Source organism: Malania oleifera, chromosome 10 (assembly GCF_029873635.1).
Source record: "Malania oleifera isolate guangnan ecotype guangnan chromosome 10, ASM2987363v1, whole genome shotgun sequence".
NCBI classification, from domain to species: Eukaryota; Viridiplantae; Streptophyta; class Magnoliopsida; order Santalales; family Ximeniaceae; genus Malania; species Malania oleifera.
The window spans coordinates 91,843,624-91,854,079 of NC_080426.1; the positions used below are offsets into that span (position 1 = coordinate 91,843,624).

The 10,456-nt window shown below is 40.5% G+C and overlaps 1 non-coding gene across 1 annotated transcript; it reads right to left on the bottom strand.

The window, feature by feature from the left end:
* Positions 1-444: 444 nt before the first annotated feature.
* Positions 445-550, bottom strand: LOC131167156 (small nucleolar RNA R71). The gene has a single exon (XR_009140015.1). It is a non-coding gene; the product is annotated as a small nucleolar RNA R71 (small nucleolar RNA).
* Positions 551-10,456: the final 9,906 nt, after the last annotated feature.

Sequence of the window (10,456 nt, forward strand, 5' to 3'; positions counted from 1 at the left end):
GCCAACTGGTTCTGGTTCCCAATAACCTAGATCAAAATCCAGACCCTCATGCTCCCCATCAGCCTGCGGCGGTGGAGCAACCTCCTTGTCCTCTGCGGGACTATTTCACTCCCAATGCATACACATCGCCGTCTTGCAGTTGGTTCCCGAATTTTGAGGCAGCACAATTTGAAATCAAGACCTTGATCATCTCTATGCTTCCCAATTTCTATGGGAATTCCTCTAAAAATCCTTATAAGCATCTTAATGAATTCCTAGAAATTTGCTCAATCATCTGCATCTCTAATTTTGGTGATGATGTTCTCTGCCTTAGGCTATTTCCGTTCTCTCTTAAGGACAAAGCCAAATATTGGTTGAATTATTTAGAGCCGAACTTGGTGGCCACTTGGGCCACCATGCAACTTAAATTTCTCAAAAAGTACTTCCCTATCGGGAAGAATAATCAGCTTAGGAAGGCCATCAGTAGTTTTTCCTAGATAGATAGCGAGCAATTCTTTGAGACTTGGGAGTGTTTTAAGGACCTTTTGCGTAAATGTCCACATCATCAAGTCCTTAGGCGGCAACTAGTCCAAACATTCTATGAGGGATTGGCTGAGCATGATCGATCTATGGTCGATGCACCCTATGGAGGTACTTTCCTCATAAAGCATGAGAATGAGGCTTGGACTCTTTTCAAGACCGTCACCGAGAATTCTTAGCAACATATCATTACCACTCATAAAACTTCCCAACCTTCTTCTTCCTATTCTAAGGGAGTTTACGAGTTAGCAGCTGGCCATAAGCTCGCACCCACTCTGCACACGATCATTAAGAAACTTGGTCAGGTCCTTTCCTTAGGAAAACCATCTCAGTCGGTAGCATATGCGAAGTTGTGTGCCGTATGATTCTATCCATATTATACTTATTATACTTGCTCCTATGCGCCTTCCATGCCTAAGTTTGTGTAGGAGGAAGTTATGTCCTCCCATAATTGGTATGATACACCGACCAATGATCCATATTCCAATAAGTACAATCCTAGGTGGGGTTGACATCCTAACTTCTCCTAGAGGTCACAAGCTCCGGGATTTCTAGCCCCAAGACCTCGATGTTGGCATAGGGAGGCTTAGAACCTTATTTTTATGATACCAAACTAAATGAACTTAACATGTTTTGCTAAGACCACTTTTAAGGCTTAAATGATTGTTTGAAGAGATTTACCTCAAAAGTTCTTACAAAATGACCAAGTTCTTAAAAAGATCAAACTCAAGTCTTTTTAGAGATGCCCACATGAAGAATATACTTAAAGCTTGGCCCATGATGAAGCAAAAGACAATTGAAGAAAGGAAGCTCAAAAGAATGGAAGCCACTATATGAAGACTTAGTGTTTTAGAAAGTTCATAATATTAAGAGTCTCATGTAAGTACTTCATATTTTTGGTATAAATGTTTGAAGCTCTTTAGGAATGATTATAGACTTAGAGACCCATTTTTAAGACCTTGTAAAATACAATTTTCAAGTTTCAAATAAAAAATTCCAAGATTAAAAGCTAAAAGAGTTTTTAGAAACAAAGTCTTAAAAACAACAATTTGCATGCTCAGGTGCCTGACTGAGTATTCTCAGGCGACTAACATTTTATATGGTTTTTAAGAAATGCATATAGAACCGAGACAGACACTTCATAGATCCTTCTTGGGTGACTAACCGGTTTTTGAGGTTGAGTTAGGCAACTGACTGAATACACTTAGGCGACTGACACAACACTGACTTTTGAAATATGATGGATTTTTGAAATGATAGGCACCTGACACTTTTTAAACAGACGACTGACTTTCGTAAAATTTGAAATAAAGCAGCATGGGAAAGTTTTCAAAAATGATTGTTTGGGCTCCAAACTTTGTATAAATTTCAGAAATACTCCAAGTAACTTGGGCAACATGAAAATTACTTTTAGAACTCTATAAATACATGTTAATTGCAAACCAATAATAATCAACAATCAATTTAAAATTAGCATTCAAGCTTACATTCTCACTTTCAAATTCTTCTATGAAATACACATTGCTAAAAGTCTTTATTGATTCTTGTTCATCAAATTCTCACCAATTTTGAGTTTTCTACTGAAATTTCAATCCAAGAAAGAATCCACGGTGATATTTGCATTGAGCTTCAAATCTTTATATTGATTATATTGCTGAAGTATATAGATTTCAATTGTTCTTTGTTTGAGAGTACCTTTGTACACTAAATTGTATCTTGTTCTTCTTGTTGTTTTTGATGGTTTAGGATTGTTGAATCGTTGGATTACCAAGCGTGGGGTATCGCTTGGAGTGGAGGGCTCCATCCTACTTGATGGAGTGTGTAAAAGGTTTGATTTGCTTGGTTAAGGGAGTGGTATAGTGAATCCTTGGGTGGTGTACCTAAGGCGATGACGTAGGTGGATATAGCCGAACCTCGTAAAAATCTTGGTGTCACTCTCTTCCCTATTCTCTTTAAATTTCAGCACATATAAACTGCGTGGATGCTTATTTAAATTTCTGGAAATTATTGTGTGATTGGGAATTGCAGAAACTTTTAAAAAAAGGGAGTACGTTGATTGAATCTTATGGAAACCTTCTAAGGGAGTACGTTCATTATACAGGTCATTCATCAGCTACAACTCAATATCAAAAGACTAAATCTTGGAAGCTTGCTAGAATTGTTATAGTATTTCATATTGTGAAGCTTATCTTGATTGATTGAATTGACTTATTGAGTTTTGGTTTAATTTGATGAAGGAAGTATTGATAAACTTGCAAAGTATTCAAATTGATATACTCATCCATAAAGACTTAAAATTAAATTGATTCTTGGCTAAATTTGTGATTGAAAATCAAACCGTACATGTGTGATTGTTGAAACTAAAAAAAGTTGAGAAAGAATTAATAAAAGGAGTTATAAAGAAAATTTTAAAACCCAATTCATCCACCCTCATGGGAGTACACCTTACTTTTCACCCAAAACTCACAAAATGCTCCCCTCCTTGAGAAAGAATTAATAAAAGGAGTCATAAAGAAAATTTTAAAACCCAATTCATCCACCCTCATGGAAGTACACCTTACTTTTCACCCGAAGCTCACAAAATTCTCCCCTCCTTGATCATTTCAAAATCTAATTCAACAAAATGCTCCCATGCCTGCTCCTCGTCACCAAGCTTATCAACCACCACCTCCTTAACAACCTCAATGTGATCGTTCTTTTCAGAAGGCAGTGTTGAAAGCCCTTGAGGGTATCAAGGAAGATCATCATGTTGATCGAAAACTGCTCCATTTCCACTCCTAGTCCATAGCAAAGTTATAGGCCACCTTGGTCCAACTAGCTACATCCTTAAGTAGGCGAGAAGAGCATAAGTTGCTGAGTTAGCCCCTTGTCAACCCAAAAGGTCAATATGTCGTAGAGAGTGATCCGGTGTCCAGTCATTTGACTTACCATGAGCACGCCCAAGCCGTGACCACCTATAGAAGTGGCAAGAAGGCAAACAATAAGTTTGGAGAGAAGTTAGACTTAGGTAAGGATAAGGAGAAGATAAGGGTAGACCCTATTGTTGAACCATGTAACACTTCTTTCTCCAATCCGGTGAGTGATCCCATGATGCTCGCCTCCTCCAATGATTGCACATTGTCCCATTATATCCCTACAGTACCATTTTTTGTTGATCTTCAGTCAAACTCCAAATCTAAGAAGGAAGCCAATGTAGAGCCCATGATGGGCACATTTAAGCAAGTCAATTTTAACCTTCCTCTCTTAGATGTAATTAAGCAAGTGCCCGCTTATGCAAAATTCCTCAAGGACCTATGCACCCAAAAGTGCAAATCTCAGGTGCACATGAATAAAAGAGTTCGGTTGATCGAGCATGTGAGCTCCATTCTATTAGGTCACATTCCCTCGAAGCTTAACGACCTCGACGCTGCCACTATCTCATGTGTGATCGGAGATTACACAATCGATAGGGCCCTTTTGGATTTAGGAGTGAGCGTAAACCTACGTCCTTACTTGGTATACCAACAATTTGGTCTAGGAGAGCTTAAGCCTACCCCGGTCATTTTGAGCTTTGCTGACCGATCTGTGAAAAGGCCCCGGGGTGTTGTTGAGGATGTTCTAGTGAATATTGATAAGTTCTATTTCCCCATTGAATTTGGTGTCTTAGACATGGAACCTACCAACTTAGCCAAAAATCAGATCCATGTCCTCCTAGGTTGACCATTCTTAGCCATGGCTAATGCATGTATCCAATGTAGGACCAATGTCATGGATATATCCTTCGACAACATAAAGCTTTGACTAATTGTTTTTCATGCCTCCAAATACCCATCCTATGACGTCCAATGTGTGGATGTAGATATGATCAATGAGTGTGTTGAGGAAGTTTCCCCTTTGATTCTTTTGAAGGATCCCTTTGAGGCTATGCTTCAGCTTGATCGCCTTTCTATCTTAGGTCTAGAGGAACTCTATGACCATATTTCTACCATTTGTGACCCAACCTATAGCATAGAGAGAAGGTCTTGGAAAGCTAAGTTAGAAACCTTTCTTACTCTTTTTAGCATTCTAGCGTGATCTTCCATTGAGGTCCCACCATTGCTTGAGTTAAAGCCATGTGTGGAGTGGGTGTGCATCGAATTTGGTTAAGTCTGACTTGAGTGTTCATTCTGTTTGACTGAAGATGGTAAACTTAGCGCTTCTAGGAGGCAACCCAAGTGTTTTTCTTGTCCTTTGTTTCTTTAGGTTATATATTATAGGGGTGTGTTAGAGTCTAGAGTTGTTAGATTAGGTCGTAGTTTAGTATCTCAATCAACCTAGGTGTGACTAGGTCCACCTCTCATGGCCCTTAATTAGGAAAATGTGGCTTTCTTCACAAAATAGGTCAACCAAGAATTGACCATCAGGCATACTAGGTGCGACTATGTTTACCATTCTGGTCCATAAAGCTTCAAAATTCCAAACTTTTACAGAATAGGTCAACCATCGTGCTACTATCACTTTTACTAGGTGTGACTTTGTTGACTCTATGTGCTCCAATTAACCATCAATTTCCAGAATAGGTTGACCATTGCATGACCATCGATCAAACCAAGCGCAACCTGGTCTCTAGAATGTTTTCCACATTAAGTTGGGGGTCAACCAAGGGTGCGACCAGCCCTAATCTGATGAGACTTGGTCGAGACTATAAAAACAATTTAAATTCCCTTTTCTCCCATGAAGCCCTAACTTATCCATTTCTTGCTTCTCTTCACACCTTCGTTGCACCACCTGGTCGCTGTCACTCCTTCTTCTCTGACTACCTTTGGTGAGCCTCACCAGCACTTCTCCCACCTCCGACGACCATCTCCGGCCATCCTCCTCCCGCCTTGGCCGTGAGTACCCCCTTTATGCAATGAGTGTTCTTTCAAGTGAAGCTTTGTCTCTTCATCTTCTTCCCTCGTCGCACCCTTGTCTCTTCTTTTAGGGGGATTTGCTATCATGACAAACCACACCAATGCCCAAGCTACTTCTAAGTAGCCCCAGTCTTCTAGTGCCGCATCCAAGTAAAAGAGGGTTGAGGAACAACCTGTGGATGAGTCCACCTTTGAGTCTGATAGGAGTCCTCTAGTATAGCCCAAGAAAAGGGGGCGTGCAACCCAAAAAGAGTAAGAAAAGAAGTGTAGAGGAAAGAGGGTTCAGCATATGACCCTGGAGGATTACTATTTCAAGTCGATGTACACATACTGATTTGATGAGACTTGAGCCCATCTGAGAAAGAAATGCTGCATCGATGTACTAGAGAAGTAGAAATTTGATCATTACATGACCTTGCCGACCAATTCCTATCCTCCCCAGTTGGTTTGCTACTTCTACAAAAAACATGCAACATAATCTCTCCACTGGCGTCTAGACCACTGAGGTATATGGGATTTGTTTTGAGCTGATGGATAAGGTCATTGATAAAGCTTGGCTGCATGACTAGATCGATGACATCCCATGGCCGCCGATTAACTCCACTGATGTGCACTATATCATTGGCGAAATGTTTCTTGGCTCATACGCAGACAGTGTTGGTTATCCGAGGGGGGCGTGTATGACCTGAAACTGTTTTCCCAATTATTTGTTGTTGCTCGATCTGATTCTGCAGTGCAATATTTACGCTTTTGGGCATTTTTTGGAGAGACGAGGCATCCATATCCATGCTTTGTATACAGTGCATCGGGATATGGATTACAATATCTCGAGATTGATATTGGAGGATATGCTCACGTTTTACGAGAAGACTATGAAGGATCCTAAGAATAAGAAACCACAACTGAAGCTCGTGTGAGGTCAGCCTTCTAGGGAACCCAAGAAGCCCCTTATCCGTTATGCCTAGCTCATCATAGCCATCTTGTGGTAAAAAATGATCCAATTGGGTGACACTGAAGTGCACATTCTGATTGGTGAGGTCACCAATGAGAAAACTTGGAGTTAGAGTCTTAATCTGGTCGCCACAGTGTGGTTACGGGTGAATAGGTGGGCACCATTTGAGGGCGCCCTAGGGACGGAGTTTCAAGCTCCGTAGTTTTACCCCAGGCCCGAGGAGAGATTACATCCTCAAGTTCCCCTATCACCCCGGGCTCCAAAGAAGAAGAAGAGGATGACTGATGCGCCTTCCACCTCTACCGTTGCACCGTTAGAGATCGCAGATCCTCCCATAGCTTCCCTTATCACTGTGCCTCAGGAAGGGGATAACTTGGGTCAACTCTGAGAGGATTTCTAGCATTTTACTTTAGAGGTTTAGCGAGAGCTTTTAGAGTCTCGGGCTGAGATGAGGTAGGGATTCTATGTCCTTTTTGATTTTCTCCGAGTATGTTTCCCATGAGCAGTCGAGTCATTTGCTTTTACGGGTTTTGCGGATCTACTGTCTCCACCTGTGACAATTGAGGCCCCAAAGGCTGCCACTATCCTTGGGTCCTCATCGTTTCCAGCACCTCCATTCTTGCTGCTACCATTACCCCGGGGGCCTCACCTTCTCCAGCCCCTCCATCTTTAGTTCTGTGGCCTACCCCTCTAGCAAGCCCTCTTGTCCTGGTCGATATCGACACCTCCAGCATGAGTGATACGACCGTTCATTATGAGGAGGTTGCCACACCTGCTTCCACTTTTATGGGAAGGACTGAGTTATCTGCGAGTCCTCTTATGTCTGCTGTTGCGCCACCCACAGAGGAGGTTTCTCCTTTATTGCCCCTGGTTGTGGCCATTACACCTCTAGAGGTGGAGAGTGTCATCCCAGACCCTCCTACAACAATGCGTCTAACGACTGCGCTTACTATTCTAATTGATGTTGCAAAGCGTCCTCCGGTGCCCCTTGCTATAGCAAGGCCGACAACACCACCTACCCCTTCCATTAGGTGCATAGTATAGCAGAAGATGAGTGATCTAGTGGCAGAGTCCATCCCTGTGCCTATTGCTACTACCTCGGTTACCCAACTGTGCACGCCCACACCTCCTCTCCACCGCTCCATTCCGTGATCCACACCCACCCCACCACCACTTGCCCCTCCTGGCGGCATGGCAAACAACTTAGAGGCGGAGTTATCTGATGCTTCTGACGATAGTGAGTTTGGGGATGATGTGGCTGTTGATTGCACACCTTCTGATGATTCTGGGGATTAGTGATTCTGATGATGGAGTAGGCGGATCTATTGAGGATGGGTTTTGACTGCACCATGCCCCTCCTATTTTTTCTATTATTGTATGTGCTATGTTGTATTACACCATGTTTTTGTGATATTTCCTCACTTGTTTGTAGTCCCGATTACTATCTTTTTGGCTGTATTTTTGCTTCATTTTAATTCTTATTAGCATGTACTGCCAGATGGCTATACAAGTAATGGTGATTTTCTTTTTTTCTTTGTGCCCCGTGTACTGATATTTCTTTACCTTATTTTGGTTTTATGCTGGGTGCGTTCATGTGTAGGTACACTTGTTTTTATCTCAACATTGAGCATTGCTTCCCTCCCCTGCCTTCGAGGTGTCTTCTTTCTTTACTTCAGTGGGGACACTAAAGTCTTAAGTTGGGGGTTGTCAGGTTAGGAAGGCACTATACGGTATATATAGGGCACATACATGACATATTTTTAAAATTTCAGTGAACCCTATATGCGGTAACACATGTTAACACAACCTATGCCTTTAGATAGTTCGATATAGCATTTTTGTTACAACTTCATGTTGTATATGTTAAATGGCTTTATTATGATCACTAACAATGAAGTGCATTGTTCATGCATATTTTCATGATTATTCATTTTTGGAAACTTGAGGAGTATTAATTGTGAAGTTCGTTAGTTTTAATGTTGTTATATAAGTTTTGGTATTTACATGGTGTATTACAAGGCTTATTCACATTTACACATGATTTGTTTCACTTAGATTTCCTTGTGAGCACTGAGAGAACAACTGTGGTGACTATGACACATTGTGATTTGTTGAGCTTTTCATTTTTTTGAGAGTTATTTACATAAACTCCGAGTTCAAGAAACTCAACTATTCTTCTCAGGATACTCTTTGAATGCTAGTCTCTATATTTGAATTTTCTAGCCTAGAGGTGATGTTTAGTGGGGAAATATAAACCTAGGTTTTGTAGCCTACTCAAGATGTGAATATTAAGCCAACCCTAGAGATGAAAATAATTCGTGAACTCTCTTTCCGAGTTTATTTCTCTATTGGTAGTATGAAGACAATATAAAGTTGTATTATTTGTCCCTGCTAGCCATGAAAAAAAAAAAAGAGAAAAGAAGAAAAGAAATGAAAACTGACGAGTAGAACATAAAGAAAAGAAGAAAATGATGGAAAAAAAAAAATACATAGATACTTGCTCCAAATACAAAATGAAAAATGGAAAGTTGATAAAAAAGAGAATGGCCAAGCTAAGGACACAACACTTTAGCAAGTATCAAGTTTCTTCGGGTGATTCGATGCATATGAACGGATCTACCTGTGGTTTGTGAATTATTGATCTACAGTGATCTTGGTAGGATGTGACGAGTAGGAGAGAAGGCGCTAGGGTGAAAATTAACTAGGCAAGAAAATTAAGGCCGTTAAATCTGACCATGGTGGTGAATACTATGGTAGATCTAATGGATCAGGAGAACAACATCCAAGACCCTTTGCTAAATTCCTAGAGGAATGCAGTATCATCCCACAGTACACCATGCTAGGCAAACCTAGCATGAGTGGTGTTGTTGAGAGACGAAACAAGATGCTTAAGGACATGGTAAGAAGTATGATTAGTCATTCTTCTTTACTAGAATATCTCAGGGAGAAGCACTAAAGACTACAACATATATACTAAATAGGGTGCCAAGCAAGGCAGTAGCTAAAACTCCTTATAAACTTTGGACTGGCAAAAAGCCAAGTATTAGACATTTACACATTTGGGGTTGTCCTACTAAGGCTAGGCCTTATAGGCCTAATGAAAAGAAACTAGACATAAGGACAACTAGCTGCTACTTTGTAGGATACGCTAGAAGGTCAAAGGGTTATAAATTTTATAATTCCTCGTCAAGGACCTTCTTTAAGATAGGAAACGCCAGGTATCTTGAGGAAGTTGAGTTTGGGGGGGGGGGGGGGATAATGTTAGGGATATTGTCTTTGAGGAGGAATTTATTTCTATTCTTAGTATTGCTATTGAACCTATTCAAGAAACAATACAAGACAATATCATTGTACTCCCTACAAAAAATGAGGATATTGTTCCAAAAGAGAAAACTCAACAACCTCAAGAAGTGATGCCAATAAGGAGATCCACTAGAGAAAGGAGAAGTGCAATTTCGGATGATTATATTGTCTTTCTCCAAGAACATGAGTTTGACATAGGTGTGGTGGAAGATGATCCAATAAACTTCAATCAAGTCAAACAAAGTTGTAATTCTCAAAAGTGGATTGATGCCATGAATGATGAGATGAATTCCATGAAAGCAAATGACATTTGGCATCTTGTGAAATTACCCGAAGGTGTTAAGCCCATTGGTTGCAAATGGATATTTAAGACCAAGAGGGATTCAAGGGGTAATATTGAGAGATATAATGCTCGTCTAGTTGCTAAGGGATTCACTCATAAGGAAGGCATTGATTATAAAGAGATTTCTCTCCGGACGTGAACTTGGGATGACTTAAAAGATAAATGAAGTGTGTGAATTTTAAAAATGTTTTTCGTGGAAAATATGGTGTATGGAGTCACCACTAACCTTTTGAAGTGTGGTTGGAACACTTGATTACTATCCAATTAAGGGTATCATCGGTCTGCATTACCAGAGTCGGGTCCAGGACTATGGTTATGCGAGGGGAAGGTATTAGCACCCCCTACACGCCTGTTCTTATGAACGGTACCTAATTAATTGAAAATTATCCCAAAATAAATTTAATAAACCTTAGAAAATTACCCCCTTTCAAAAATTGTGAAATGCACATGCAAAAAAATAAATCACAC